This window comes from Passer montanus, unplaced genomic scaffold (assembly GCF_014805655.1).
Source record: "Passer montanus isolate IOZ18808 unplaced genomic scaffold, ASM1480565v1 scaffold22, whole genome shotgun sequence".
In the NCBI taxonomy this organism is placed as follows: Eukaryota; Metazoa; Chordata; class Aves; order Passeriformes; family Passeridae; genus Passer; species Passer montanus.
The window spans coordinates 8,034,094-8,040,093 of record NW_024366815.1 but is presented as its reverse complement, the minus strand read 5'-3'; positions in this window follow the sequence as shown (position 1 = coordinate 8,040,093).

Sequence of the window (6,000 nt, the reverse complement as noted above, 5' to 3'; positions counted from 1 at the left end):
TAATAAGTATTTTCCATTTATAAATTCCTGCATCATATTTCACAATTAGATCCTCAAATTCAAAATCTATGTAAGACTTATCTCTCATATTTAGTACAAATTATTGCCTTGGATCCTAGCTATGTCTTTGATCCAGACTTAGAGGAGAAATCTGATGAAAGTACAATAAACAGAGAAAACCCAACAATATTTTTCAAAAGTACAATAAATTTAGAAAAATTATCTAGCAACAGTTACACTTCTATTCCAAGTGTCTCCTCATTCTCTTTTAACAGAAAATATGAATGGTTGCAATAGTAATGCATTTACTCATTAAATTTTATGATTTGGAATTGAGGGTATTGCAACTAGCCAGGCTTTTAATGATTTTGCTATTGTTTTTAATGCTTTTAATGTTTTTGAATCCTTCAAGCTTTAGACTTTGGGATATTGCATTGAGACAACTTCTGTTTTGTAAACAAATACATTGTTTTGTTCTTCACTTGAACTAAATGTTTAGTTTTTCCAGCATCACTTTTCTTTATTATGGTACTTTGTATGCCTTTTACTTATTGTGATGGAAGGACCAGAATAGCAGCAATTTGGAAGGTTTTTTAAAGTCTAATTGCTAGTATGTTTTATAAAATATATTGAGATGCTAACTACTGTGTTCTGAATAGATGCACTATTTCACTCAAGTGGTACAAATGTGACTGAGAAAATATCCCACTAAAATCTTTACTTAGTGCTTTTCAAGGATCACTATGATATCTGGTTTTAAAATCCTTACATCTATTCATTCTAATTAAAATTACCTCATTTTTTGCTAGCTAATCAATTTATTACTATACCACTTCAGTGTGATTGAGAGACTACTAGTTGGTTTGACCATGTGGTTTCTAACAAGATTTTAATTTATTACACCAACTTGTATAGCAGTGCCTGTAAGGTTTTACAGCAGCTCTCAATCTTTAAACCTGAGACGGAAGTGTAGGAGAAATAAGAATCCTACCAGACAAGGATTAAAGATTCTAATTCCCCAAGGGTTGATATGAACATTTTTAAATCTAATTTTTTACTGTTCTGAATTTCTCAATTCTAGTTTTGAATTTATGCCTCCTAGGTGTTGTGAAATTTATTTATATTGTGGTCAATACTGTCTGAAAGATATAGCTGCTGCTTAAACAAACTGCTTATGTTACTTAGAGTTGCAAAGCATATCACACAGTGAAAGAAGGCCATGCACTCAGAGCACAATGGGCAACTTGCCAGCTGCTTTAACAGCACTTTATTTACAGATATGCTATAATCTAGAACTTTACCATTTAATAACAATATGGGATCAAAACAATTTTTTGAGATTACGGGTTTTTCATAAGAGGACTGTAAAGTCTCATCTGTCTCATATTAAAGGCTTAGATTTTTTTTCCTGTTTCTCACTTCAGAGTAATTCTGTCCTAGAGCATTGGCTTCAGGTTGAATCAGGTTATGTGATTTGCTAATCTTCTGCAACACAGTTTTGGTGATCTACAAAGTAGGGTCAATTATCCTGAAAATAAAGGATATCTTCTTGCAGAGACAGAAAAATAAGAATACAGACAACAAACTTTGCTGCACTTTTTTGGCCCAGGGTCCTTCCACGTGAGAAAGGCTGAATTACGTCTTGTGCTTGTGTCTGCCTGTGATGTTACACTGCAATGTGTGTACTTGAAATTCATGAACAGACATGACCAGAAGAGCAGCCGTTAAATCTGAAAACGTTTTGTGCGAATCCTGCCTCAAACATCATAATCTGTTTGTTCATCTGATAATGGGAGAGGCTGCAACATTAAGGGAAAAGAGAGTTTTTATATACAAGTCTTGACTTGAACGCTGGCAGCTTTTTACAAACTTAGTGTAATATAAAACTTATTCCTAGTTTTTGTGAGCGTGAGATGTTCTGGAGTTTGCAGAATACATAGCATGCCAAGTGTGTCTTTCTCTTCCTTTCCTCTCAAACTCTCTTCCCCACAGCACATGTGGGCTTTTCATGAATACTGTGACAATTTCCTTGGATGGCCTTCAACAAGTTGCTGGGAAGGGCTGTCCTTGAGTCCCTGAGTTCTGGATTAGGAGCTAAATCATCTCACCTCCATGAACAAAAAGGAAGATAAAAAAACTTCTTCTCCTCTCCCACTTTATTTTAAATTGTTTTCCAGAGCAGGGCCTGATTTCAAAGCAGATATGTCAACACTGAAATTATGGTGTATTTTTATATTTTATATTTTTTTTGTAAAATATAATAGCCCAAGTGAGTGTCATGATACTGCAGAAGATTATAATACCTCAGTACTTAAACTTCTGGAACTCTACACATGGCTGAGATATCACTAAGATAAATAAACCCTATGTTTTTTGTACAGTGTCACATCCTTTATTTTAAAGTAAGATGGTTCCATTATAGTGTATGTTGTAAGACTGTCTTGCTCTTTTGTTAACAGAAGTGCTTAATTTTATAAAAGAAAAGGATGAAAGGACACACAGAATAAATAAATCTGCTTTCTTTGTGTGCCTCTGTTAAGTGTCTGTTTCCCAGGTGGTACTTGGCAATACTGAAGGTTTATTATGACTGGGTTTTGTAACAGCAATCATACCCCAGATATGATTTTTTACCCCAGGTAAAAATACTCAGACATGACTCACCAAAAGAAGATATCTTTGCATTCCTACGGTTAATTCTGTATGTTGCATATTAATAGGAATTGTGGACAAATACTTCTGTGCTCACCATCTTTCATTGTGAAGCAGAGATTCTAAACCATGCAAGCTCCTCCTTCTGTGCACCATCTTTCATTGTGAAGCAGAGATTCTAAACCATGCAAGCAACAGGTTTTGCTGTTTGCTTGCATAGCCTGTCAGAGTTTAGACGTGCAAAGCATTTTTTCTTGTTACCCAATCTTCTTGCCTAACAATTAAAAGGGCTTCAGCTATACCATCATAATTATAATGTTGAGATAAACATTATGACTATTTTATGAATTAAGTAAAAAATTGAACAGAGTATAAAAATGAAGAATTTTTAAGGAAAACAGAGTACCACAGCTTTGGTGTCTGTCACCACTTTTCATTATGTGAGATATGTCTGAAGTCACCAGAGCCCGTGCCACCTTGTGTTTCTCTCCAAAGCAAAATGACCCTCTCTGGACTGTCTGATTAAGCAATCCAATGCCCAGAGTTTACATTTGCATAATTTCTGTGATACATATTTTAATCAAGAATTTTGAGCCATTTTCCATTTCCAGATTACTTGTCAGGGTCTTACATCTGTTTCATGACTCTGAATGCAGAATAATTTCAAGGCTTAGGTTCAGTTTAGATGGTACTGAAACCTCAGAGAAATCCTTGGGAGGGTTCAGCCCAAGAAGTGAGAAGACTGTGGTTTGTCCTACTCTTCTGAGATTGCTGCTTGCTTGATCACACCAAACCCAATTCAGGAAGGAAGATCCACTCTAGCCCCAACCCAACACAGCCCTGGGAAAGAAGGGGATGGAGGCCCTCAAAGGTGAAAGGAAGGGTGGGAGGCTTGACAGAGACTTCTGGTTCAGACCTGTGTCAAATAGTTTTTCATCATGACTACACAGGCCCAATAACTTATATAGTTTCCTTTGCCCACTCTTTGATTTCTATACTTGCATTTTGACACCTTTAGGTTGACTTTGAATACTGAGAAACTAGGGCTCTGGCTGGGTTTTCTGAGATTTTAAGTGTGACTTTGAGTAACCTGGAGTACTTTCATTTGCTGTTTGCTACTTCTTTTTTAGTCATGGTGAACTGAAAAATGTTGTTTTTTGAGTTTTAAAAAGCACAACAGTGTAAATTGGCTCAGAATCTGTTTCATCATAATGAAAGCATTTACATCACTGCAGAGCTTAATTTTCCTCCTTCTGCAGTGTTCTCAATGTGTGTTGGCCTTCCCAGGTTATTTTAATAAATGACTGTCAAAGTGGCTACAGGCATTTTGCTGCTGGAACAGAGTGTGGTTTTGCAAAGCAAACATCTGTGGGGCTTTCCAGATGCAGGAAGAGCATGGAAGTGGGTGTTATCTCTCAATGGGAAGGGAGGAATGTGGCTAGCAGCAGCAAATATACCAAAACATGTGAGTAAATATATCTATATTTTGCCATTTAGAACTCAATAAAATAAGGGATACAAGGTTAATGAAAAAAAAAAAAAAAAGAGAGAGAGAGAAAGAGAGAGAGTATAAAAAAATTTAATCTGCATGAAAGGGAATATTTTTCATGGCTTTATTTTTGCATGGCTGTTTTCCACAACCTAGGACTGTTCAAAGCACAAGCACAAGAAGGGAATTTCCCCAGGAACTTCCCACATTAACACAGCTGGAAATGTCAGGGGCAAACAAGGATTCATAGATGCTACAGAGATATTGTGAGAATCAGTCCTGGTTAGCAAAAGGAATTAAATTTTCCTTCTAGGACTAACTAAAAGAACTTCTGCCTTCCTTCTATCTTTCTTGACTGAGGTCATACTTTTACCGCTGTACCTTGGGTCACTTGGAGCATCAGCTGCCAATTTCATCTGTAGGAGCCTCCCTGCTACTGAACATGTGGTGGGTTTCAAACAGAGTCTGTCTTAAAGTCTTTGACAAATAATTAAGTTTAATATATATTTTCTCTTCGATTTCACTTGATGTGAAACTGCCTGAGAGATGTGTTTATATATTCACAGCACACATGAAAAGAGAACCAAAACAGGGCAGAAATGTATAGCTGAAGTAAAACATGTGTGAGGAACTTCTTGATGCTGGGCTGAAGATCAGACAAGCTTATAAAAAGGGCAGGGAATGCTCATTATGGACTGAGTCAGCCCAGCAGCTGTGAGGCTCCTCCCTCCCCACTTCAATGATTTTATTGTTCACCCAAGCCACTGGCAGGCAGTCAGGAGAAATCCTCTTGGCCCTGCATCTGCCCCTCTGCTGGATGCAATCAGGCCTGGACAACTTGGTGCTTCAGTTGCCTCAGTGAGGTCTTGCTTGATGTGACCTCTTCTGATGGATGCAAAGGCAGGGGACACCAGGGCTGCTGTGCAGACCTGACCCATGCACTATCCTGGAAATCACAGCTGAGCTTAAAACAAAATAAATAACAAATGCTCCCAGAGTGCTAGATGAATGCTGACTAGAACTGCAAGTTTCAGATGCTTAAATTAGATGTCCCTGTGGTTGCAGGCTCAGACTTTCCCCATACAGCTAATAATGGTTCAGACTGTTGGTGTGTTTTTCAGAATTTTTTTTTCAAATTTTCCCACTCAGGTTCGCTTTGGGCTTGGAATTCCCTGTAACTCTGCCACTCACTGCTCTATCAACTGCCAAATGCATTTCCACCAGCATAAAATCTGATAATTTTGAATTGCACTGTTTCCTGTCCTTGTTCCTTCTTTTAAAGGTTATTTTTAGGGAGAAAAATGTATCTGAAATGTCAGGAAAAAGACAACAATTTCCTTTCTCTTTTCTTTTTCACCATTGAGAAAGGATTTTTTGGTCATTGTGTCTGAGGCTCTAAGGTCAGCCCTAGTCCTCTCTGAAGCAGCTGGTTTTATCTGTGTGCTCTAGATAAAACCATAATGACACTGAAAGAATTCATGGTGCTGTGTTCCATGAAAAAAAAACAAACAAACAAATAAATAAATACATATATACTTACATAAGGAATTCTCAGCATTAAAAAGCCTTAAGACCCAAAACATGTTCAAAGAAGAGTCCTGCTCTGATCTGCACCTGCTGGTGTGAAATAAACTGAACTTTGGCTGCCAGCATCATAGAGGGTTCACCTATCTGGCAGCAGAGACAGCCAAGGGGGATTCAACCACAGAGAGGTTACTGCTTTGTCAGAGAAAATCCCAGCCTTGAGTGTATGCAATCATCTTTTCATAGTATGTTAAACAGCTTCTGGTCATTGGCAGGCTGGCTGATCACAAGTGTGAAAGAAGATCACTTCTTAACGTTTTGTCTGTCTGTCTGTCTCC